We start from the raw sequence: 27,691 nt of genomic DNA, 5'->3' as shown, positions 1-27,691 counted from the left end.
CCATTCAGCCTGTGTTCCCGTTTGTATTCTCTGTCGGAGCAACTCAATTCCTTCCAGTCTTGACAAAGGGTGATCTGGACTAGAAACGTCAGCTCTCTTCTCTCATAACTGATGCTGCCAGACTTGCTGACATTTTCCAGCATTTTCCCGTTTTGTTTCCGATTCCAGCATCGACAATAATTTGCTCCACTCCTTCCACATGCGCTTCTTTACCTCAACAACTGTTTACATTGGTCAGTGTCTCCGCTTTCTTCCTGCCAAAAACGACACGGCACAAACTCCTGCATTCAATCTGAACTGCTGGATTTCAGCTGCAGGGACCAAAACTCAAGCCCACTCGAGCAATGGCGGGATTTGAACCCACAGCTTATACAGAAACTGGACCTAACTACGGGTTTAAACTGCTCCGCCACGCTACCCCGTAACGATCCTGCTCTTTACTGAAAGCGTTACTGAAATTCAGTAGCAGCAAAGGAGCTGAGAAAGGCCATCAGTCGGTTTGAGCCTGCTCCTTCACTGAATCAATTCATCCTGAACTGTGGAACAAACAGAAATCACATCCAGTCAGAAACAGAATCAGCTGCAGTGAAGGACCGGCACCATTTAAACTGCCTTAACCTTGTCTGATTCCCAATATCCTGCCAGATATGACATGAAAACCTCCTGTTGAATTTGCTCAGTCTTCACCTCAGGACACGAGGAAAGATTGTGTTTTATATGTTCCACCAGGCAATACCTGACATTTGTTTTTATGGTTTGGATGAGAGCAACAAATCTTCATTTCCTGACCTGTAATCTGAAAAGCAGTGAAAGTGTCAAACTCTAAACATCAGACCAACCTATTTTACAGTTTTTTCTTATCCACGCTGCTTTTGTTATTTTAATTTTCGCGCCAGATCACATTCACCACAAGCAAGACTCTGCCGCAAAATGGCACCTTCTGTTTGCACCACATTGATATATTCAGTCCATTACAACAGACAACAGGCATTCCACGCACAGTTATTACTTTCGCTTCCGACGGTTCAAAACTGGACAGAAACCTTTTCAAATATTGTCGTTGCAGAGTGAGGGAAAGGTTTAATAATTCAGTATGAACGCTAAAATCTGACCGATTTACTATCCAGATGTTAGCTTACATCACCATCTCTATCGTCAGCGCTTTGCAGCGCATCACTATCTTTCTGCTGCTATATTTGTTCTTGACCTGTTGCAAATGTGACCTTTCCAGCTGTGATGTAGACATGCAAAGCTCACTCGGTTGATTTTAGGAGATCTGCTTTTATTTTTAATAGTTTGCCGAGAGCAAAATATAATCGTTTCCTGAGCGGGAATTGAAACCAAACAACACTGGGTTGGTACTGAACACAACCCACTGGACATCCAGGGTCACGGGTGAAATGTGTTTTTCAAATTGACTTACGATACATCTCTTAATATGTCCAGTTTGGATGGAACATGGACTGCTTCAGCTAATGATAACACCGATTGAGTTCGCTGGGACATGAATTCGACAGTGAGGTAAAATAGTCCCACAACATGCTGAAGTGATCGGGGTATATAAAATTCTAAAATAATTGATAGATTGAACGTTGACGAAATGTTTCTTCTCATGGGGCAATGGAGAACAACAGGTCAAATATGTAGGTTGAGAGGCGGTAGATTTAAAACTGAGATGAGGAGGAACTGCTTCTCGCAGAGGGTCGTGAATTTGTTGAATTCATTGCCCCATAGCGCGGTGGAGTCTGAATCATTAAATGATTTCAAGAAAGCGACAGATATATTCCTAATAATAACAGGGACGAGGGGATATTGGAACAGGTAGGGAGGTGGATTTGAGAACAGGGAGAGATCAGTCATGAACTGATTGCATGACGGTTCAGGCTCGAAGCACTGAATTTGCCCACTTCTGCTCCTAATTCTATTTCCTAAGTGTAACTTTCAATTTTCAAAACCCACCAATTCATCACTGTGGCTCCAATGTAATCTACGTACATTACATCCACAGGTTCCCCTTCATCCACAACGCAACTGCGTCCTGTAAATGACTTGGGAATGGCCCCATTCTGTGGTGTAATTACTTTAAAATTCTTTTTTTCCCTCATTTAAGCTCTCCTGATTTACACCCGGCCAGAGGTCTCCCCTCTTGTTATGCTGCTGGATAACACTTGTTTAAAACCTCCTAATTTCTTACCATGCCCCGTAGTAATCATAGATTATGGAGCTAAAATATGAGATTTGTTTTCCTATGTACTCAAGCTGTCTGACTTTCTGACTTTTTCGAGCATTTTCACCTTTCACTGCAGAAATCTGTGCAGCTTTGAATGGCAATGGAAATATTTTCATTGAACAACTTCCCCAGCAGCGGCTCGTTGGACGAGGGGTATGATTCGGGCTGAGGGTGTTAACATCACCAACATGCGAGATATCCCGGGTTCAAAGGCCGAGCGAGAGTTCTCAATCAGCTGTCGTTTCGTATTGGACAAGTCAAAGGTTTTGTAAATGCATTTGCAGTGCAAACGGTGGGATTGGTTTTCGTGGGATTTGGTTTGAGAACCTGAGCACACAGTGCAGGCAATCTATCAACACAACACCCACACAAGGAAATCAAGACATTAAAAGGTGAATATGCTTGTGGCCACTCACTTGATCTCTGGTCATCAGTTTAGAGGACCCCATGTTTGTTGGTTCAGGCAGCTGGCTGTGTGTATATTGTTATTCATTCATGGGTTGTTGATGTGTACCTCACTCGCTATTTCTGTTTTTCATTGTCTCTATATATCTCCTTCAGAATCTGTCAGTGTCTCTGACTGTGTTTTTATTACGTTGACCGATTTTGATCCTTGCTGTCTTCATTCATTCGCTGTCTCTGTGCATCCGAGGTTCACTGAATTAATTTCTGCGTTTCTCCTGGGAGGAGAGATTCAGTGGGATGAATCTGTTCGCTCTGGAGTTTAGAATAATCAGAGGTGATCTTATTGAAAAGTCTGAAAGTAGGAAACAGTTTGACAGTGTACATGCTGAGAGGCTGTTCCCCCCACCCCTGGCTAGTTTATTATGAACAAAAAAATGTGAATTTTGTAAGAGGAGTTTGGAATGTTTGGGAGAGGCGAAGCTGAGCATTGGAAGATGTGAATGATGTAATTGATGATTGAGAGGAAGGGATAGGAACCTTGGGGATTCTGCAGGTCGATTCATTGTAAACTTTGAAATCAGAGCAAGCATCGACACCAGTTGGAAAAACAATATTTGTCTCCATGCATTTTAGGTTATGGAAACCAACCTGATCCATGTGCCTGGCGAGCTCAGTCGGTAGAGCATAAGACTCTTAATCACAGCTCCGTGGGTTCGAGCCCCACGTTGGGCGTCATCGTTTTGAACTTTGCCCCATTCTTGGGTGAATTCCCGATCTCTGTTCCTCGAGAAGCATCACCGCTCAAACTGAGTCTTTCTCCTTTCTGCGTTGTTTATCTCAGAGTTGTGGGTTTGTGACTGAAAACTGCCTGCAGTTCACTGGAAGGCGGGACTTCAGCGCTGAACTCAGCGAGAGGTTTTGTTCTCATTTATTGTGAGATTCAAACCCAGATCGGCGCGATTGTGTCAGTGGGAACAATAATCATCTCCATTGTAATTCAATCACTCCAGCCTTCCATCCGATCAAAAGACCGTCTGTTCTTTCCTCCTCTCCCTCTCTATTTTCCTTGATTCTGTACGTGTTTGTAAACCATTAAATCACCAATTTCTTCCAGTGAGGGTCAAAGATCAGCAACCTGAATCATTCACTCTCTTTCCCTCCCCACAGAAGTTGTGTGCTTCTAACATTTTCTGTTTTGAGGTGGGATTTGCAGCAACTACAATATCTTGTTTGGGATCACAGTGGATCACTTTTCTCTGACTGAACCTTACCTGTTTGAACAGTTAAAGGGCTGAGGTTTTAAATAATGAGACAGCAGAATATGTCACCCTATTTCACATGAAATGAAACAAAATGAGAATTAATCATTTCATAAAATGCTGCGAATGCAATATATATTTCATTATCAATGCCAGCATTTGTTGTCCACCCCTATTTCCCACTGAACTGCGTATTTTGCTGGGCCATTTCAGAGGGCAGTTAAGAGTCAATCACATTGCCTTGGGTTTGGAGTCCAATGGATACCAGAAATGGGGAAGAATGGCAGATTTCCTTCTGCAAAAGGTCCAGATGAGTTTTCATGACAATCAGAAAACAAGCTGCATTACTGAGACTAACTTTCACTTCCGTTTCAGTTCTCGACTGTGGTGGGATCGGGACCTGTGAGCCTGAGCCACGGGATTCATGCTCCACTGATTTTACCACTACGTCACCATCATCCCCGAAGGGTATAAGTGTAAATCCTTCACATGGAACAAACCGCTTAATTTCACATTGAAAACAAAGATTTAAAGCAGTGTACTGTAGAAATCGGCGTCAGAGACTCAGGATACCGGGGAATTGATGAGATATCGATTGCGTTCATTCAAAGGCAGAAAAATGTGGTGAATCCTCAGTGTGAGTGATGAAGGAGCTGCGATCCGAAAGCTAGAGATTCCAAATAAACCTGTTGCACTTTTAGCTGGTGAGAATTCTTACCGGGCACTGAAGGGCATTTGATTTACAATTCGCAAAAAGATGATTTTTATAAAATTAACAGCTTTCATCAAATCGCACTGCAATCACATTGCAGACGGTGCAGTGAGTTACTCTCCGTCTGCATCAGCTCCAGAGGACGATTGCTCAAGAACACAAAAAGCTCACCGATAAAGATGTAGTTACACAGACTCGATAGACAAGAGCTGATGCAAAGAGGGATAGCAGCAAGCACACTTGCTTCATTCATCAAGGATTACCGTAGAGCACGAGACCTTTCTCCTAAACCACACACGCACGCACGCACACACCCGCCTGCCCGCCCACCCGCACGCACCCACCCACACACGCACGCACGCACCCAGCCGCACGCACACGCACACTTGCTCAATAATGCTCAGGACACCTCAATTTCCTTGATGGTCTCGTCGTTAGAATTCGCCGCCTTCAATGCCATGGTCTGGGTTCGATTCCCGGTTAGGGAATGATGATTCATTCTCTCGTGCAACACATGAATTAAGGAGAGTGGGTATTGCTTCCTGATTCAAAACGGGAGCGATACTTGTGGCAGGTTGAACAGCAGGGAGGACAAATTTGCCACAATCCACAATCCTGTCAATTACCCACAACAATTAATATTTACATTACGAAGTCTCACAACACGCGATCAATTTGGAATCAAGAGCTTTCGGGGCGCTGATAAAATAAAGCAAATTTATTTTATTATTGGAGCAATTGAACCAGTTGGACTTTAACATGATGCTCTGAGTCTTCTTATTCTGCCCATCCCAGTCCAACGCCCGTATCTCGACATCATATTTACATTGCAATTGCTGGCACCTCCTGTCAAAATGAGTGAGCTACCTTCTGCTGCATTAAATTTCACTGCAGCTCACCACATTCAAAGAGTAATGTTTGTTATAAACCTTATTGCAGTAAATCTGTTGAAACGATTCAGCTTATCACAGCTCCGCTTTCATCACACTGGAAGCTAATGTGAAAATATGAACAATTTCAAAGCTGAACAACGTGCACAAGATTGGAAGGTGAGTGCAACCGTGAGTAATTGGCACTGTGCATAATCCTGTACTCAGTTTCTGGGAGAATCAGGAAGATGAAATTCTGGTGTTCCAGTGGTTAGGATTCGGCGCTTTCAGAGTCATAGATCGGCTTCGATATGCTAAGATTTAAAGTTTTTCATAATCCGTTCAACAAACCTGAATTGCTTCCTGATCGAAAACAGCTCTGTCAGAAGCAGTGCAGTTAGATCTATAATTCTGTGTCTGAATTGGAAATGTCACACGGGCAACAGTTTAAGAATAAACACAGATAGTGAAAGGCCGTGATAGGCTGCAAAGCGCTGCCAATAGAGATGGGGATACAAATCTGTATGACAATGGGGTAGATTTTATCGATTAGGTTGACACAAATATCTCATCGACCTGGATCCAAATCTCAGCCAAATCACAAGAAAACATCTCGCTAACTTAAACACTAAGCTTTCCGACTTCACTCAGAAACCAGTAACTCTGAGACAAAGCGGGATGCAGTCTGACCACTCGATCCCCCTCCACACTTAATAAGAATATGCTGGATCCCGTGAACCAGCTTGCGATTGAGGGGGTGTAGCTCAGCGGTAGCGCATTTGACTGCAGATCAAGAGGTCCTCGGTTCAAATCCGAATGCCTCCTTCCTTGTCGAGCTGATACTTTTTTTTCAATTGGAACTGTCTTCCATTGGCTGAACAGCGCTTTGTGACGTCCAGCAACCGGGAAAGGCGCGACAGAAATACAAGTCGGTCTTTCATTAATTATCTTTAATCCCAATCCTTTGGTTACTGACCCTCGTCAGTGGAAACAGTGTGTCCCTATCTGCTCTATCAAACAGCCCTTTCCCATGTGAACTATCTGCTCTCAATCTCAGGACTTTGCAATTATAAAAACAGCATTCTGGTGAAAGTTTAACTCAGTCCTCATTCCACTGATCTTTGCCGACTTGCTGTGTATTTTCCTTATTGAACACATTTCAGGTTGCGACAGACAGATTCCTGAGAAATCTGAGAAAGAAGGGGAGTGTGCAGGAAAATGGAAACCCAAGATCAAACATGGGTTAAAGTTTCGAGTTCAGTTATTGAGTTTAATAATATTTGAAATATATAAATTGTTACAAATAAGCTGTTGGAGATAAATGTTCAATAAACTAACGTCGGCTAACAGTAGAGGCAGAAACACACGATAAGTTTTTTTTTAGTGTTGCCCAAGGACTCAGTGACACTCAAAAACCGAGAGACAATGAAAGCAGATGGAGAGGAAAAAAAAGTGAAAGCCCCGTCCCTGGATGGTCTCGAACCATCAACCTTTCAGTTAACAGCCGAACGCGCTAACCAATTGCGCCACAGAGACTGACGAAAATGACGCTTACATGGCATCCTAAATCAGGGTGACAGCGTGTTGGCTGCAAGTTAGACGCCAATTCAATTTTCACCAAACCTGACACAGAAAGACCAAATGATGGCATCGTTTACAAATCTAAACATGTATATTTTATTATTTTACCCCACAGTGTTGTTGTGGTGTAATGGTTCATCCCTTCTAACATGGAAAACGACCGTTTGATAGAGCAGGGAGGGACAGACTGTTCCCACTGACTGGGCTCAGTAACAGAGGACGAGGATTGAAGATCATGAAATATTTGCATTTATATAGAACCTATCCCGACCAGCGGACGTCACAAAGCACTTTCCAGTCAATGAAGGGCAGTACCTTAATTAACATGTTTTACTTGTTTCCTTAAAGTTCTTGGTTATTTGAATAAAATAGCTTCTTATGGCTGATCTTGGAGTACAACTCAGTTTTTCACCAGCTCCCCATATCCCTGAATTCCCGAGAGGCCAGAAACCTGTCTATCCCAACCTTAAATATATTCGATGATGGAGCTTCCATAACTGTCTGGCATTGGGAATTTCAAAGATTCACAACCATTTCAGTGAAGTAATTTCGCCTTATCATAGGCCGAAATGATCAGCCCATTTTCCTGAGACTGTACTGCCGTGGGTTAGATTTCCCGACAAGCAGAAGAAATCTCTCAGCCTCCACCCTGTCAAACCCAATCAGACTTGTGTAGGTTTAATGAAATCGCCTCTCATTCTTCCAAACTCCAGAGACTTTCAGCCCAATTTACTCAGCCTCTCATCATACGACAACTCCCTCATCCCAGGGATCATCTGCTGAACCTTATCTGCACCGTTTCCAATGCAAATAAACCCTTTATTAAATGTGAATATCATATCTGCACAGAATATTCAACATGTGGTCTCAACAAAACTCTGTGCAACTGCAGCAACACCTCGTTATACTTGGACTCCAGTCTGCCGTCAAGTAAGACTAAAATGCAAGTTTCCTTCCAATCATTGCCTGCACCTACATGCCAGCTTTATGCATTCCTTGTACAAACGCATCTATTCTCAATATCGACACTAACCTTTTTTAGCTCTTCAAATATGTCCTGCTCTTTCGATTTTTTTACGAAGAAGGACATATCTTTTCGCTTTCCAAAATCACACCCGATCTGAACCTCGATTTAGCTCTTCTTTGACTTTTAGACTCCCTTCCCCTTTCCTACAGCTTCTATCAGCTAAACTTTGCCCGTAGGCTCCAGCGAGAATGGAACTCGCGACCCCTGGTTTACAAGACCACTGCTCTAACCACTGGAGCCAAATGCTGCCAGAAGCTGCCACTAAGTGCAGCATTATCCGTGGATTGAGGACCAGGATGGGGTTTGAGGACGGAGATTTTTGATGAATGTGGAAATGTCTGAGGTGGAGAGCCGGAAGTTAAAAGACAGAAGTTGAAAGTGACATGATTTGACATGTGTATTGTGTATGTACTTGACATGTATGTTGTGTGTGTCATGTGGTTCTTCTTCAGAGTTTATCGTTAATGTTACACCTCTGATTTTTCCAGCTCTGATACAAGTTCATCCAGCTGGAAGATTTAGCTTGTTGTTACCTTCACGGACGCTGTTTTTATTGAATGAAGAAATGAACAAAAATTTATTCACTCCGTGACTGGGAATCGAAACCGCGTCACGGCGCCGACGCTGATCACTAGACACTCAGTGACGCTGATGTGACAAATATGGAGTGAGTTGATCATCTCTGCACCCATTGCTTCATTTCCGATAACTTTCAAATAAAAAAAAGTCACAATGAGGAATGACGGGAAGCGCACATGACAGGATTTGAACCTCAGTTAGAAAATCCCAATCCATCCCCTGGGCCGGGACTGCAGTCTCAATGTTTGCAATCCTGCTGTTTAATTCGACAGACAGCCATTCAACCGGTGTTCCCGTTTGTATTCTCCATCGGAGCAGCTCCACTCCTCCCAGCTTTGACAAAGGGTCATCTGGACTCGAAATGTCAGCTTTCTTCACTCCTTACAGATGCTGCCAGACATGGTGAGATTTTCCAGCATTTTCTCTTTTTGTTTCCGAATCCAGAATCCACGATAATTTGCTCCAGTCCTTCCACACTCGTTCCTTTACCTCAACAACTGTTTACATTGCTCTGTCGCTCCTCTTTCTTCATGCCAAAAACGACATGGCACAAACTCTTGCATTCAATCTGAAATGCTGGACTTCAACTGCAGGGACCAAAACTCAAACCCATTCTGGCAGTGGCTGCAGTCGAACACAACAACTCCGTAGAGACTGGACCTTCAGCTACGGGCTTAGATTACTCAGCTCCGTTACCACGTATGCAGCTGTGCCCTTTACTGGTATTGTTATTGAAATTAGCAGCAAAGGAGCTGCAACAGTCCATCAGTTGGCTTGAGCCTGCTCCTTCACTGAATCAATTTATCCTGAACTGTGTAACAAGCAGGGATCACATCCAGTCAGAAACAGAATGAGCTGCAGTGAAGGACCAGCACCATTTAAACTGCCCTTAACCTTGTCTGGTTCCCAATATCGTGCCAGAAATGACAAAAAAACCTCCTGTTGAATTTGCTCAGTCTTCACTTCAGGACACGAGGCGAGATTGTGTTTTATATGTTCCACCAGGCAATAACTGACACTTGTTTTTACGGTTTGGATGAGAGCAACAAATCTCCATTACCTGACCACCAATCCAAACAGCAGTGAAAGTGTCAAACTCTAACCAACAGATCAGCTGCTTGTTGCCTGTTTTACAACTTGCTTTACACACACTGCATGTGTTGCTTTATTTTTCGCGCCAGGCCAGACTACATTCACCACAAGCAAGTCTCTGTTGCAATATCGCACCTTCTGTTTCCACCCCAGTGATACATTCAATTCGTGACAACATACAACAGACATTCCACTTACAATTATTAATTCCACTTCCGACTGTTTGAAACGAGAGAGAACCTTTTCCAAATATTTCCATTGCAGCGTGAGGGAAAAGTTGAATAATTCAGTGTGAACGCCAAAATCTGATCTTTTTACCATCCAAATGTTACCTTACATCACCGTCTCTATTGTCAGCGCTTTGCAGCCTATCACTATCTTTCTGCTACTGTGTTTGTTCTTGACCTGTTGCGCATGTGACATTTCCAGCTGTGATGTAGACTTGCAAAACTCACTCGGCTCATATTAATAGATCTGCTTTCGATCAGATAGTAAATCAGGTTATTTTTTAATAGTTCGCTGAGAGCTAAAAATAATCGTTCTCTGAACGGGAATTGAAAACAAACAACACTGGGGAGTACTGAATACAACCCACTGGACTCCCAGGGCCACGGGTGAACTGTGTTTTTCAAAATGACTTACCATATATCCCTTAATGTGTCCAGTTTGGATGGAACATAAGTGACTGCTTCAGCGAATGACAACACCGATTGTGCTTGCTGGGAAATGAAATCGACAGTGAGGTGAAATACTCCCACAAGATGCGGGAGTGATCGTGGTATATAAAATTCTAAATAGGATTGAAGAAAGTAAAATCATTTTTCTTATGCGCAATCGGGAACACCATGTCAAATGTATAGGTTGAGAGGTGGTAGATTTAAAACTGAGATGAGGAGGAACTGCTTCTCACTGAGGGTCGTGAATTTGTGGAATGCATAGCCCTATAGCGCGGTTGAGTCTGAATCATTAAATGATTTCAAGGAAGAGACAGATATATTCCTGATAATTAAAGGGATGAGGGGATATTGGAACAGGTAGGGAGGTGGATTTGAGAACAGGGAGAGATCAGTCATGAACTGATTGCATGACGGTTCAGGCTCGAAGCGCTGAATTTGTCCACTTCTGCTCCTAATTCTATGTTCCTACGTGTAAATTTCAATTTTCAAAACCCACCAACTCATCACTGTGGCTCCAATGTAATCTACGTACATTACATCCACAGGTTCCCCTTCATCCACAACACAACTGAGTTCTGTAAGGGACTGAGGAATGGCCCCAATCTGTGGTTTAATTACTTTAAATTTCTTTGTTTCCCTCATTTAATCTCTCCTGATTTACACCCGGCCAGAGGCCTCAAACCTCTTGCTATGCTGCTGGATAACACTTGTTTAAAACTTCCTACATTTCTAAAAATTCCCAATTATTCCCAATGAAAGGTTATGGAGCTAAAATATAAGATTTGTTTTCCTGTGCACTGAAGCTGTCTGGCTTTCTGAGTTTTTCCAGCATTTTCACCTTTCACTGCAGAAGTCTGAGCAGCTTTGGATGTCAATGGAAATGTTTTCATTGAACAACATCCGCAGCAGCGGCTCGTTGGACGAGAGGTATGGCTCGGGCCTGGGGCGTAAACATCTACAAACGTGTGAGCGACCTCGGGTTCACATGCCGGGCTCGATCCCTTAATCAGCTGTTGTTTCGTATTGGACAAGTCATAGGTTTTCTCAGTGCAAACGTTGGGATTGGTTTACGTGGGATTTGGTTTGAGAACCTGAGCACATCGTACAGGCAATCTATCAACACAACACTCACACAAGAAAATCAAGACATCAAAAGGTTAATATGCTTGTGGCCACTCACTTGATCTCTGTTCACCAGTTTAGAGGACCCCATGTTTGTTGGTTGAGACAGCTGACTGTCTGATTATTGTTATTCATTCGTGGGTTCTGGATGAGTACCGCCCTCGCTATTTCTGTTTTTCATTGTCTCTATATATCTCCCTCAGACTCTCTGACTATGTTTTTATTACGTTGACATCTTTTGCTCCTTGCTCTGTCCATTATTTCGCTGTCTGTGTGTAACCGAGCTTCACTGGATTGATTTCTGCGTTTCTCCTGCGAGGAGAGAATCAGTGGGATGAGTCTGTTCGGTCTGGAGTTTAGAATAATCAGAGGTGATCTTATTGAAAAGTCTGTAACTGGGAAACAGTTTGCCAGTGTAAATGTTGAGTTCCCTCCACCCCTGGCTAAATTATTAAGAACAAAGAAAAATAAGGTGAATGATGTAAGAGGAGTTTGGAATATTTGGGAGAGGTGAAGCTAAGAATTGGAAGATGTGAATAACGTAATTAATAATTGAGAGGAATGGATAGGAACTTTGGGGATTCTGTCGGTGGATTGATTGTAAACTTTGAAATCAGAACAAGCTGAGACACCAGGTGGAAAAACCGTATTTGTCTCCATGCATTTTAGGTTATGGAAAGCAGTGTAGTACATGTTCCCGGCTAGCTCAGTCGGTAAAGCATGAGACTCTTAATCTCAGGGTCGTTCGTTCGAGCCCCACGTTGGGCGTTATTGCTTTTTAAACTTTGCCTCTTTCCTGGGTGAATTCCAGATCTCCGTCCTTCCAGAAGTGTCACCGCTCAAACTGAGTCTTTCTCCTTTCTCACAGTTGTGGATTTGTGACTGAAAACTGTCTCCAGTTCACTGGAAGGCGGGGAGTTGAGCGCTGAACTCAGCGAGTGGTTTTGTTCTCACTTATTATGAGATTTAAACCCAGATCTGCGAGATTGTGTCAGTGGAAACAATAATCATCTCCATTGTAATTCAATCACTCCAGCCTTCCATCCGATCAAACGACCGCTTGTTTTTTCCTCCTCTCCCTCTCTATTTTCCTTGACTCTGTCCTTGTTTGTCAACGATTAAATCACTATTTTCTTCCAGTTAAGGTCAGCAACCTGAATCATTCACGCTCTTACCCTCTCCACAGAAGCTGTTGAAGCCGATGAGTGCTTCCAACATTTTCTGTTTTGAGGTGGGATTCGCAGCAACTAAAATTCCTTGTTTTGGATCACAGTGGTTCACTTTTCTCTGACTGAATCTTACCTGTTTGAAAAGTTGAAAGGCTGAGGTTTTAAATAATAAGACACTGGAATATATCACCCTTTCACATGAAATGAAACAAAATGAGAATTAATCATTTCTTAAAATGCTGCTAATGCAATATATATTTTGTTGTCAATGCCATCATTTGTTGTCAATCCCTATTTCCCACTGAACTGAGTATTTTGCTGGGCCATTTCAGAGGGCAGTTAAGAGTCAATCACATTGCCTTTCCTCTGGAGTCCCATGGAGGGCAGAAAGGGGAAGGATGGCAGATTTCCTTCTGCAAGATGTGTTTTCATGACAATCAGAAAACAAAGCTTCATTACTGAGACTAGCTTTCACTTCCGTTTCAGTTCTAGACTGCGGTGGGATCGTGACCTGTGAGCCGGGGCCACAGGATTCATACTCCACTGATTTTACCACTATGTCACCATCTTCCCGGAAGAGTGTAAGTTTAAATCCTTCACATGGAATCAAACCACCTAATTTCACATTGAACACAATCATTTAAAGCAGTGTACTGTGGAAATCAGTGTCTTACACTCAGGATACCGGGGAATTGACGAGATATCTATTGCTTTCATTTAAAGACAGAAAAATGTGGTGAATCCTCAGCGTGAGTGATGAAGGAGCTGCGCTCCGAAAGCTCGTGATTTCAAACAAACCTGTTGCACTTTAACCTGGTGTTGTGCGAATTCTTACCGGGTACTGAAGGGCATTTCATTTACAATTCGCAAAAAGATTATTTTTATAAAATTAACAGCTTTCAGCAAATCACACCGCAATCACATTGCGGACGGTGCAGTGAGTTACTCTCCTGGCCTCATTGTATCAGCTCCAGAGGACGATTTCTCAAGAACACAAAAAGCTCAGCGAAAAAGATGTTGGTGGCTTCATTCATCAAGGATTACCCTGGAGCACGTGACCTTTCTCCGAAATCACGCACGCACACACAAGCACACAATTGCTCAATAATGCTCAGGTCACCTCAATTTCCGTGTTGGTTTCGTTGATAAAATTCGCTGTTTTCACTGCCATGGTCTGGGTTCGATTCGCGGGTCGGGAATGATGATTCATTGCTCTCGTGCAACAGATGAATTAAGGAGAGTGGGTATTGCTTCCTGGTCAAAAACGGGAGCGATACTTGTGGCAGGTTGAACAGGAAGAAGGAAAAATCTGCCCCATTCCACAATCCTGTCAATTGCCCACAACAATTCATATTTACATTAGGAAGTCTTACAACACCAGGTCTATTTGGAGTCAGGAGCTTTCGGGGCGCTGATAAAATAAAGCAAATTGATTTTATTATTGGAGCAAATGAACCTGTTGGACTTTAACAATGTGCTGTGAGACTTATTATTGTGCCCACCCCAGTCCAACCCGGTATCTCGACATCATATTTACATTGCAATTGCTGGCACCTACTGTCAGAATGAGTGAGTTACTTTCTACTGCATTAAATTTCACTGTGGCTCACCACATTCAAAGAGTAATGTTTGTTATAAACCGTATTGTGGTAAATCTGTTGAAAAACATCAGCTTATCACTGCTCTGCTTTCATCACACTGGAAGCTGATGTGAAAAGATGAATAATTTCAAAGCTGAACAACGTGCACAAGACTGGAAGGAGAATGCGACTGTGAATAATTGGCACTGTGCATATTCCTGTATCCAGTCTATGGGAGAACCAGGAGAATGAAACCCTGGTGGTCCAGTGCTTAGGATTTGGCGCTTTCAGGGTCATAGGTCGGCTTCGATATGCCAAGATTTAAAGTTTTTGCTAATCTATTTCACAAACCTGAATTGCTTCCTGATTGAAAACAGCTCTGTCCGAAGCAGTGGAGTTAGATCTATATTTCTGTCCGAATTGGAAATGTTACATGGGCAACAGTTCAAGAACAAACACAGATAGTGAAGGACAGTGATAGGCTGCAAAGCGCTGCCAATAGAGATGGGGATACAAGGTCAAATCTGTATGACAATGGGGTAGATTGTATCGATTAGATTGACACAAACATCTCCTAGACCTGGATCCAAATCTCAGCCAAATCACAAGAAAGCATCTCGCTAACTTAAACGCTAAGCTCTCCGACTTCGCTCAGAAACTCTGAGACAAAGCGGGATGCAGTCTGACCACTGGATCCCCCTCCACCACTTAATAAGACTATGCTCGATCCCGAGCACTAGTTTACAGCTGAGGGGGCGTAGCTCAGTGGTAGAGCGTTTGACTGCAGATCAAACGGCCCTCGGTTCAAATCCGAGTGCCCCCTTCCTTGTCTAATTGTTAACTTAGTTTCAATTGTGACTGTTTTTCTTTGGCTGCAAAGCGCATTGTGACGTCCACCAACCCTGAAAAGCGTTACATAAATACAAATCGGTCTTTCATAAATTACCTTCAATCCCTATTATTTGGTTACTGACAATCGTCAGTGGAAACAGTTTGTCCCTTTCTGCTCTATCAAACGGCTCTTTCCCATGTTGGGAGAAGCGGGAAACCACTAAATCGCTGCAACACTGTGGGGAATGAAGTTGTCAAAGGGGCTTGCATAGTATTGTAAACGATGTGGTCATGTTGTAGTTCTCGACTATGTTTTTATAAAGAGAATTGGGGTTGGATATTTACAGCACTCGCTGACACCCTAATACAGCGTGTCTTCATCTCAGTGGCGGAATTCGTTATTGCGTTCGACTTTAAGCAAATGGTTGGTGGCTCAGTACCATCCAGAGGCGGTGGTTGTACTTTTATTTTCCCCATAAGCATTCATTGTCGCGCAGTTCCGGCTTGTGAACCGAGGCAACAATAAAAATATTCCTCAAGTGTTGCCGCTCGACTGTTGTCAGGTGTTGTCAACGTTATTTATTTAATGAATATTCATATCATACATATCACATGGTATAATATATATTCATTTCAAATATGCAATTAAAGTTAAGAATTAGAGTCTTGGCTGGATGTGTTTGTGTGTCAGTTCTCCGATGAGTCCTCATCTGAGACTGGGAAACAATCTCTCATTATTCTGTAGGTTCAATAAGATTGCCTCTCAGTCTTCCAAACTCCAGGGAATTTCAGCCCAATTAACACAGCCTCACATCTCAGGAGAACTCTCTCATCACAGGAACCTACCAAGTGGACCGTCTCCAATGGAAGGGTAGCCTTTTTCTGAAAAAAACATTGTGGATATCAGAACTGCACCGAATATTCCACACTTGCTCCCAACAAAACCCTGTATAAATGTAGGTTGGTGTTTTTATTCTTATACAGCAATCTGTTGGCAATAAAGACCAAAATGTCATTTCCCTTCCTATTGTTTGCTGCACCACCACGCTATCTTCCTGCGTTCCTTGGACAAACACACCCAAATCTCTCAAGATAAATGCTTATATTAGGAAGGACGATGGCCTTGTGGTATTATCGCGAGATTATTTATCCAGAAACTCATCCAATTTTACGGGGCCCCGCTTTTGAATCCTGCCACGGCACGTTGTGCAATTTGTATTCAATTAAAACTATCTGGAATTAAGAATCTACTGATGACCATGAAACCATTGTCGATTGTCGGAAAAATAAACATGGAGTTCGGTAATGTGCTTTAGGAAAGGAAATCTGCCGTCCCTTATCCGGCCTGGCCGACATTGATTCCAGAGCTGCAGCAAAGTGGTTGACTCCAAACTGTCCTAGGGCAACCAGGATGGGCAATAAATGCTGGCCAGCCAGCGACGCCCATTTTTAATGAATTAAGACAGAACTAGGTCATCTTTCCAAACATTGTCTGCTCTTTCTCCGTTTATGAACAAGAGAATATCTTTTTGGGCAACATGGTGGCACTGCTGCCTCACAGCGCCAGGGACCCGGTTTTGATTTCCGTCATTGGTTACTGTCTGTGCAGAGTCTGCATGCTTTCCCAGTGTTGCGTGGGTTTCCTGCGGGTGCTCCTTCTTATTCCCACAGAGTGAAAGATGTGGTGGTTAGGTACATTGGCCATGCTAAATTAGCTGTCAATTTACCCGAGAAGGTGCCGGTTCTGCCGACGAGGGAATTGTCACAGAAACTTCATTGCGGTCTTAATGTAAGCTTAATTGTGGGACTAATAAATAAAATTTAAACTGTCTAACCTTACACCCGATCTGCTGCAACCACTGAGCTACAGAGCCAATTCCTGCGCCCAGTACGGAGCTGCTGTATCATCATCAGTGGAGCGAAGAAGGGGTTGAATTTTCAGGTGGGTGATATTTAATGGATGTGGAAATATCCGAGGTGGAGAACAAGGAGTTAATCGATGAGACTTGAAAGAGGAAGAATTTGACATGTGTGTCAGTTGCTTTTGTGATAAATGTCTGCCGTCTCATTCTTCTTCAGAGTTTATTGCTGTTGTTACATCTCTGATTTTTCCAGCTCTGATACAATTCATCTGCTGAAGATTAATCTTCTTTCTCCCTCAACAGACACTGTGAGCTGTGTTTTCATTTAATGAAGAGTTAAATAATAAGTTATTCATTACTTGCCTGGGACTCCAACGCGAGACATGGCGCCGAAACCTGACCACGGGACACCAGGAAAGCTAATATCAGAGATTTGAAATTCGTTGATAACCATCTCTGTCTCCACCGCTTCATTTCAGGTCAATTTCGCAACTGACATTGTCACACAGTCATTCCAACATCTTATAACCAACTAAAACAAATTATGTCTTCTTCCTTTATGTTCAGATACTTTCAACTCCAGAAATTCAGTACGTGCTGAGCAAAGTGCTCTGTTTAGTTAACAGTTTGTCATCAATTCCGGGGCATAGCGGTGGAAACATTGACTCTGAACCACTAGACCACCCAGGCTCCACTATTACTGGTTCAATGTTGCCTTGTCCACCATTCCTGGTGTCATGTAATCCATTCTGTCTTGTTCTCTATCACAGAGATTCCTTTTGATCCTTTCGCTGAGTGATTCCTCACTTTACAATCAGAAAATACTGGGAATACTCAGCAGGTCAGTTCATATTTAGTGACAAACACGCAAATAATTCCAGTAGTCGAATCCCTCTGAAATTAAAACCATTTGAATTTTTTTTTCTGTGAAGGCAAAATATTGCGGATGCTGGAACCTGAAACAGAAATAGAAAACTGCTGGAAAATCTTAGCAGGACTGACAGCATCTGTAGAGACAGAATAGAGCCAACGTTTCGAGTCCGGAGCTCTGACGAAGGGTCATCCGGACTTTAAACGTTGGCTCTATTCTTTCTCCACAGATGCTGTCAGGTTAGTTCAGATCTTCCAACATTTTCTCTGTATGATGAAAGTATTTCTGCCGGGATTAAACCGCGGATCTTTCACGTGTAACGTGAATGTGACAACGACTACACCACAGAAACATTGCGATGCACTGATTCAAGGAAACTGGTTCCACAAACCCGTCAATTACCAACAATAATTTACATTTGAGTTGCATGGAATTCGTGTGATAACAGAGATATTTCGTAAAGTTAATTAACTGGACATATAGCGGTGATTAGATTCGATCACACGCTTCAACTCATATGACTGCCTTGGAACGAGTCTCACAGCACCAGGTGAAAGTCCAACAGATTTATTTGGTAGCACGTGACTCACGTCATGAAAGGGCAGTGCTCCGAAAGCTTGTGCTGCCAAATAAACCTTTTGGACTTTAACCTGGTGTTGTGAGATTACTTACTGTGCCTATCCCAGTCCAACGCCGGCAACTCCACATCATTACTGTCCTGAACTCATCAATGCTACCAGTAGAACCTGTTGATGCCGTATCTGGTATTGCAAGTGAACAGAATCAATGGAGTAGAATTGGGTCACATGACCCATTGAGCCTCCTCCACCACTGAATCGAGGCAGATCCACAGCCTCAACCCCAATTTCCAAGTTTATCCCGATAGCCCTTCATTCACTTAGATTCTAACAACTTTCCACCTCTACCTTCAATGTCTTCATGAATTGAAAATCCACAGACCTCTGTGCAGCTCCAGAATTGATGCAAGATGGCACCCGAGCGAGGCGACCTCTTGCAAGCTGTGCCCAGCATACCTTCTAACTATATCTTTTACTCTCGTTCTCTGCTTTTAAAACGTCATTCTAACTCTTTTAAACTCTCTCACAATGCTTCAATTCAATTTCTTACATCCCAGCTATGACTGTAACACTACACTCTGCACTCTCTCGTTTCCTTCTCTATGAACGGTATGCTTTGTCTGTACAGCGCGCAAGAAACAATACTTTTTATTGTATGCTAATATATGTGACAATAATAAGTCAAATAATTCCAAAGATTCACAAGCCTTTGAGTGAAGAAATATCTCCATACCTCAGTCAGAAATGGCTGAAACATTAACCAGAAAATGTAAGCCCAGAGTACCTTACTGAGGCACTTTTGCCACTGTCGAACCGGAACATCACTCATTTGCCATGGCTAATCCATCCAGCCTGCATCAGCTGCACCGTGAGTGTGACAGTGGAAGCAGAAAAGCAACAATATGCCAGTGGCGACTTTGCTGAGGGTATTCTTTTCAATAAATGGCGAAGAACAAATTAACATTTTGTCTGCTCCAATCCAGTTCATATGCAACAGCGATCAAGAATCGGGGAAAATTCAAAAAAATATTAATTTCGATAATGTTCCGACCTTATTTTGAATCGGGGAGCTCATCGTATATGAAATGAACATGTTAACTCCTACAATCCAGAAACTCTGCTGATGACCAATGTGACCGGCCGAGAATATCAAACAGTGCAGTCTGATTGCAATTTAAATCCTTGTTTTGTTGAATTATAATTCGGTTGCAAACCTTAGCCATGTGGCAGAGTCATTGATCTAACATAAGGTTCAGAAAATAACATTTGTCCCGAATTTTATCTCTTTCTCCATGAATGCAGTTGCCGAATATTATTCAAGCATTGGGGAAGTGTAAATGCCACATGGCTGTGAGATAATGTGATTCCTTAATATTTAATAACACTTAGAGATGGGACAGCTGCTTTGAAAAGGTTTCATCAGTTTTTTTGAACACAAGGATCAGTATACTTCAGGAACACAGGTGACACATGGAAGTATTTGGAATTTGATGCGTGTCCACAGATTCTGCCAAACCTGCTGAGAATTTCCACCATCTCATGCTTGTATTATAAATACAGGTTTTATCAGAACATAAAACGGCAAGACGGCAATGATAAATGAAATAGTCCCACAGGCTGTTCACGTGTAACTTTCAATTTCCAAAACCCACCAACCTCATCATTACTGATCCTGTGAAAACGTACCTTGTAAAACACGGCAGGCATTCATCTCTCAAAGAACTGAAACGCCTCAAATGTGAACTCTCTGCTCTCAATCTCAGGACTTTTCAATTATAAAAGCAGCATTCTGGTGAAAGTTTAACTCAGTCCTCATTCCACTGATCTTTGCCGACTTGCTGTGTATTTCCCTCATTGAACACATTTCAGGTTGGGACAGACAGATTCCTGATCTATCTGAGAAAGAAGAGGAATGGGCAGGAAAATGGAAACCCAAGATCAAACATAGGTTAAAGTTTCGAGTTCAGTTATTGAGTTTAATAATTTTGAAATATATAAATTGTTACAAATAATATGTCAGAGATAAATGTTCAATAAACTAACGTCGGCTAACAGTAGAGGCAGAAACACACGATAAGTTTTTTTTTTTGGGTTGCCCAAGGACTCAGTGACACTCAAAAACCGAGAGACAATGAAAGTAGATGGAGTGGAAAAAAAACTGAAAACGCCGTCCCTGGATGGTCTCGAACCATCAACCTTTCGATTAACAGCCGAACGCGCTAACCAATTGCGCCACAGAGACTGACACAACTGGACCCTACAAGGCATCCTAAATCAGGGTGACAGCGTGTTGGCTGCAAGTTAGACGCCAATTCAATTTTCACCAAACCTGACACAGAAAGACCAAATGATGGCATCGTTTACAAATCTAAACATGTATATTTTATTATTTTACCCCGCAGTGTTGTTGTGGTGTAATGGTTAATCCCTTCTCCTAACATGGAAAAGGGCCGTTTGAAAGAGCAGAGAGGGACAGACTGTTCCCACTGACTGGGCTCAGTAACATAAGAACATAAGAAATAGGAGCAGGAGTAGGCCATCTAGCCCCTCGAGCCTGCCCCGCCATTCAATAAGATCATGGCTGATCTGACGTGGATCAGTACCACTTACCCGCCTGATCCCCATAACCCTTAATTCCCTTACCGATCAGGAATCCGTCCATCCGCGCTTTAAACATATTCAGCGAGGGAGCCTCCACCACCTCAGTGGGCAGAGAATTCCAGAGATTCACCACCCTCTGGGAGAAGAAGTTCCTCCTCAACTCTGTCTTAAACCGACCCCCCTTTATTTTGAGGCTGTGTCCTCTAGTTTTAACTTCCTTACTAAGTGGAAAGAATCTCTCCGCCTCCACCCTATCCAGCCCCCGCATTATCTTATAAGTCTCCATAAGATCCCCCCTCATCCTTCTAAACTCCAACGAGTACAAACCCAATCTCCTCAGCCTCTCCTCATAATCCAAACCCCTCATCTCCGGTATCAACCTGGTGAACCTTCTCTGCACTCCCTCCAATGCCAATATATCCTTCCTCATATAAGGGGACCAATACTGCACACAGTATTCCAGCTGCGGCCTCACCAATGCCCTGTACAGGTGCATCAAGACATCCCTGCTTTTATATTCTATCCCCTTCGCAATATAGGCCAACATCCCATTTGCCTTCTTGATCACCTGTTGTACCTGCAGACTGGGCTTTTGCGTCTCATGCACAAGGACCCCCAGGTCCTTTGCACGGTAGCATGTTTTAATTTGTTTCCATTGAGATAGTAATCCCATTTGTTATTATTTCCTCCAAAGTGTATAACCTCGCATTTCTCAACGTTATACTCCATTTGCCATATCCTCGCCCACTCACTCAGCCTGTCCAAATCTCTCTGCAGATCTTCTCCGTCCTCCACACGATTCACTTTTCCACTTATCTTTGTGTCGTCTGCAAACTTCGTTACCCTACACTCCGTCCCCTCCTCCAGATCGTCTATATAAATGGTAAATAGTTGCGGCCCGAGTACCGATCCCTGCGGCACGCCACTAGTTACCTTCCTCCAACCGGAAAAACACCCATTTATTCCGACTCTTTGCTTCCTGTCGGATAGCCAGTCCCCAATCCACTTTAACACACTACCCCCAACTCCGTGTGCCCTAATCTTCTTCAGTAGCCTTTTATGGGGCACCTTATCAAATGCCTTTTGGAAATCCAAAAACACCGCATCCACCGGTTCTCCTCCATCAACCGCCCTAGTCACATCTTCATAAAAATCCAACATGTTCGTCAAGCACGACTTTCCCCTCATGAATCCATGCTGCGTCTGATTGATCGAACCATTTCTATCCAGATGCCCTGCTATCTCCTCTTTAATAATGGATTCCAGCATTTTCCCTACTACAGACGTTAAGCTGACCGGCCTATCGTTACCCGCCTTTTGTCTCCTTCCTTTTTTAAACAGCGGCGTAACATTAGCCGTTTTCCAATCAACCGGCACTACCCCAGAATGCAACGAGTTTTGATAAATAATCACTAACGCATCCACTATTACCTCTGACATTTCTTTCAATACCCTGGGATGCATTCCATCCGGACCCGGGGACTTATCCACCTTCAGTCCCATTAGTCTACCCAGCACTGCCTCTCTGGTAACATTAATTGTATTAAGTATTTCTCCTGCTGCCAACCCTCTATCGTTAATATTTGGCAAACTATTTGTGTCCTCCACCATGAAGACCGACACAAAAAACTTATTTAAAGACTCAGCCATATCCTCATTTCCCACTATTAACTCCCCCCTCTCGTCCTCCAAGGGTCCAACATTCACTCTAGCCACTCTATTCCTTTTTATATATTTATAAAAACTTTTACTATCATTTTTTATATTAATTGCTAGCCTAGCTTCATAGTTTATCCTTCCTTTCTTTATCGCTTTCTTAGTCTCTCTTTGTTGTTTCTTAAATTTTTCCCAATCACTTGTTTCTCCACTATTTTTGGCCACTCTGTACGCAGCTGTTTTTATTTTAATACTCTCCTTTATTTCCTTCGTTATCCACGGCTGGTTCTCCCTTTTCTTACAATCCTTGTTTTTTGCTGGAATATATTTTTGCTGAGAACTGAAAAGGATCTCCTTAAAAATCCTCCACTGTTCCTCAGCTATCCTACCTGCCAGCCTGCTCTCCCAGTCTACCTTAGCCAATTCATCCCTCATCCTATCATATTTCCCTCTGTTCAAACAGAGGACACTGGTTTGGGACCAAACTTTCTCCTCTTCCATCTGAATCAGAAATTCGACCATATTGTGGTCACTAGACCCAAGAGGGTCCTTCACAATAAGATCCTTAATTCTACCTACCTCGTTACACAATACCAGATCCAAAATAGCTCGTTCCCTCGTCGGTTCCGTAACATGCTGTTCAAGGAAACTATCCCGACAGCATTCTAAGAACTCTTCCTCCATTCCACCCTTACCGACTTGAGTCTGCCAGTCAATGTGCATGTTGAAGTCCCCCATGATTATTGCCGTTCCGTTTTTACACGCATCCCTTATCTGCTTGTTTATAGCCCTCCCTACCTCAACATTATTATTTGGGGGCCTATATACCACACCTACTAGTGTCTTTCTCCCTCTACTATTCCTCATCTCTACCCATAATGATTCCACGTTTTGTTCCTCAGAGCCTATGTCATCCCTCAGTACTACCCTGATATTATCTCTTATTAATAGCGCGACCCCACCACCTTTTCCTTCCTGTCTATTCTTCCTAAACGCCTGATACCACTGGATATTCATCTCCCAGTCCTGGTCACCTTTCAGCCACGTTTCTGTAATGGCCACTAGATCGTACCCACTCGTGCTGATTTGCACCATCAACTCATTTACCTTGTTCCGAATGCTTCGTGCATTCAGGCAAAGTGTCCTTATTCCAGCTTTTATCTGGACCCGCTTTGATGAGTCGCGAACACCCTCTCCCTCTACTCCCTTATCTAAATTACCGCCTTCATTCACTTGCACCCTCTCCTCTACCATTAATTTTGTAATTCCCCTTACCCCTGCATCCTCCACCCCATCAATTAGTTCCTTGATCCTAGTCAACTCTTCTAGCTCCCCTCCCCCCAACCTATCTAGTTTAAATTCTCCCCAGTAACCTTAGCCAACCTACCGGCCAGGATATTGGTCCCCGTGTGATTCAAGTTCCACCCGGTTTTTGTATACAGATCACCCCTGCCCCTAAAGAGGTCCCAATGGTCCAGGAACCTGAATCCCTGCCCCCTGCACCAGTCCCTCAGCCACACATTCATCCTCCACCTCACTCCATTCCTGCCCTCACCTACCCGTGGCACAGGCAGTAATCCTGAGATTACTACCTTTGCTTTCCTCTTTCTCAGCTGTCTCCCTAATTCCCTGTACTCCCTTTTCATGACCCCTTCTCCCTTCCTACCCACATCAGCGGTACCAATATGTACCGCTACCTCAGGCTCCTCTCCCTCCCACCTCAGGATTTCCGGGACGCGACTAGCGACATCCTGGATCCCGGCCCCAGGGAGGCAGACCACCATGCGAGAATCCCGCCTACCTCCGCAGAAACGCCTGTCTGTCCCCTTCACCATCGAGTCCCCGATTAATACCGCCTTCCTCCTCTTTTCCTTAGCCCTCTGAGTTACAGGGCTGGACTCCACTGCGGAGACACGGCCACTGCTGCTTCCCCCAGGCGGGCTGTCCCCCCCAGCAGTACTCAAGCAGGAGTACTTGTTGTGCAGGGGCAAATCCACTGGGGTGCTCTCAACCACCCTAGCCTTACCCTTCCTGGCCATCACCCACTTGGCCTCCTCCCGTTGCCCTGGTGTGACCACCTGATGATAGCTCTTGTCTATCACCTCCTCATTCTCCCTCATCAGCCTAAGATCCTCGAGCTGTAGTTCCAGCTCCCTAACACGGTCCCTCAGGAACCGCAGCTCGACACACCCCTCACAGATGTGGATGTCCGGGAGGCCAGATGCCTCCAGGACCTCCCACATCCTACACTGGGAACAACACATTGGTTTCACACTCATACTGGACACTTTATGTCAAGTAAGACAGTGAAAAGTTAATAAGAGTGTAAGGAAACAAAAACTCATCCCTGCTCGTCCAAGCCCTGTGAGCCAAAGCCCTGACAGCTCACTCAACTTCCCACTCACTCTGCTGCCCGCTACGATGCTGCCCGCTGTATACTTTGGTGCGCTTTTAAACCCTCCAAAAACTTCCCCAGGCCTCTCCTGGCCCGACTTCCGGTTTTGAAAAAAACCTCCGATTTTAAACCCAAAATTAACTGAAAAAATAAATAATTAATTAAAGTCAGAAAACCCACTCTCTTACCCTCAGCCTGCTCCTGGGAACAAATCCCTGATATTAACAACTGATATTAAACCCAAACAACTGAGATTAAACCCAAACAACTGAGATTAAACCCAAACAACTGATATTAAACCCAGAACAACTGAGATTAAACCCAGAACAACTGATATTAAACCCAAACAACTGAGATTAAACCCAAAACAACTGAGATTAAACCTAAACAACTGATATTAAACCCAAACAACTGAGATTAAACCCAGAACAACTGATATTAAACCCAAACAACTGATATTAAACCCAAACAACTGAGATTAAATCCAAACAACTGATATTAAACCCAAACAACTGAGATTAAACCCAAACAACTGATATTACATCCAAACAACTGAGATTAAACCCAAACAACTGAGATTAAACCCAAACAACTGAGATTAAACCCAAACAACTGAGATTAAATCCAAACAACTGAGATTAAATCCACAACAACTGGGATTAAACCCGAACAACTGAGATTAAACCCAAACAACTGAGATTAAACCCAAACAACTGAGATTAAATCCAAACAACTGAGATTAAATCCAAACAACTGAGATTAAATCCAAACAACTGATATTAAACCCAAACCACTGAGATTAAACCCAAATAACGGAGAGTAAACCCAAACAACTGAGATTAAATCCAAACAACTGAGATTAAACCCACAACAACTGGGTTTAAACCCAAAAAACAGAGGACTTGGAATGAAGATCATGAAATAATTGCATTTATATAGAACCTATCCCGACCTGCAGACGTCACAAAGCACTTTCCAGTCAATGAAGGGCAGTTTTAATTGAAAAAAAAGCAATTAAGCGCGGAAGCAGGCATTCGATTTGAATGGAGAAACGTCGTGACTTGCAGTCAAATGCTCTATCCCTAAGCTATCTTCCGTTTCTGCTCAGCTCCCGTTTTGTCGCTCGTTAGTCCTCTGTCTCGCGTGGTCTATACTTATGTTTGCTCCTCTGTGTGCGTCACTGTGCTTACGTACACCAAGGGTGTGAACGCGTTTTTTTTTAACCATCACAAACTCTATTCACTTACTTTATGAATCTTCTTGGTAAATGTACAGAAGATGGCCATAGGCTGAAAGTTGCGAGATGAAATTGACCTTTTCTGTTATTTGTGAGTGAAGTGTGCTTCTTGACTGAGTTCCCGTATGTTCCATTGTGCAAGATGATTAAAAGTTTTCTTTGATCAACATTTAAACAGACAGCGGATTCACTCGGTGTGATGGTGGTCCCAGTTCCATATCTGCGATCACAGCATCAGTTCACGTCACTTACTGTAAATCCAATATTTCTAATAGGTTGGACGTCCCAATATTTCTAATACGTTGGAAGTTTAATCTAATTTACTTCATTTTATATTTCATTATTTCCATCTCAGATCTATTTCCACCAGAGGCAAGTCTCTCTTTCAAAGTGTTCTGTTCAGGTTGAACATAAGTTAGTCCTTCATGCAGTGTCAACAACGATTACTTTTCGCTGCCGTATAAAAGCGGCAATGAGGTGAAGTAGTCACACAAGCTGCTCATGTGTTCCTCTCAATTTCCAAAATCCACCAACCTCATCACTGCAGCTCCTGTGTAATCACTGTACAGTACACCCACCGGCTCCCTATTATCCACAGGACACGCGACTGCTTCAAATATCTTGTGAATGGTCTCATGCTGCGGTGCAGACATTCTGTGATACTCTGCTTTCCTCACTCTCAGGCCATGGACGACACAGTACTTGTTCATTTATCTCTCCTGAATTGTTCCTTCTCAGAGCTGTTTCCTGTTGTTATGTTTTCTAGCTCCTGGATTTCACTTGTTTAAAACTTCCTACATTTCCAACCTTTACCCGTTGAAAAGAAAAGTTATGCAGGTGTAAGAGGAGATTCCTTTCCCTGTGTGCACATGCTGCCTGGCTTCCTGAGTTTTTCCAGCGCTTCCAACTTCCACTGCAGTTGTCAGATCAGATTCGGATGGCAATATAATATCTGTATTTGAGCCCACCTTGCAGCAGTGGCTCGTTGGTCTAGGGGTATGATTCTCGCTTTGGGTGTTGTGATTTGCCAGTTTGCGAGAGGCCCTGGGTTCAAATCCCAGACAAGCCCCGTTGTTGTTAGCAATGGCAAAGTCTTGCTCATTTCTTTGCCGTAGACAGGGCAGGATGAGTTTACTCACCGTTCGGTTTGGGAAACTGCCTCTCAAGCAATTCGATATGTTTTCAAAAGTTGACTATGCTTTTGAACATTCTCTTTGTCCCTAGTCAACGATTCAGAGGACCCAATGCTTGTGGACTCCGGCCGCTGGCTTTGTCTACATTGTTATTCATGCATTAGATGTGGCTGACTCCCCCACTCACTGTCTATATCTGTCTCTTTGTTTCTGTGTATCGACGTC

General features: G+C 43.2%; 1 protein-coding gene and 4 non-coding genes across 5 annotated transcripts in view; 3 read left to right on the top strand and 2 right to left on the bottom strand.

Annotated features, from left to right (window-relative positions):
• The window catches only part of LOC144480793 (uncharacterized), a 585,830-nt gene that overhangs the window by 49,498 nt on the left and 508,641 nt on the right, over positions 1-27,691 (top strand). The gene's annotated exons all lie outside the window — the stretch shown is intronic.
• Positions 6,229-6,300, top strand: trnac-gca (transfer RNA cysteine (anticodon GCA)). Its single transcript has one exon. It is a non-coding gene; the product is annotated as a tRNA-Cys (tRNA).
• Positions 6,938-7,011, bottom strand: trnan-guu (transfer RNA asparagine (anticodon GUU)). Its single transcript has one exon. It is a non-coding gene; the product is annotated as a tRNA-Asn (tRNA).
• On the top strand, positions 15,054-15,125 carry trnac-gca (transfer RNA cysteine (anticodon GCA)). Its single transcript has one exon. It is a non-coding gene; the product is annotated as a tRNA-Cys (tRNA).
• trnan-guu (transfer RNA asparagine (anticodon GUU)) lies at positions 20,613-20,686 on the bottom strand. Its single transcript has one exon. It is a non-coding gene; the product is annotated as a tRNA-Asn (tRNA).

Source organism: Mustelus asterias, chromosome 30 (genome assembly GCF_964213995.1).
Source record: "Mustelus asterias chromosome 30, sMusAst1.hap1.1, whole genome shotgun sequence".
In the NCBI taxonomy this organism is placed as follows: domain Eukaryota; kingdom Metazoa; phylum Chordata; class Chondrichthyes; order Carcharhiniformes; family Triakidae; genus Mustelus; species Mustelus asterias.
The sequence above is the reverse complement of the archived record's forward strand: the minus strand, read 5'-3'. Positions and strand labels throughout refer to the sequence as shown.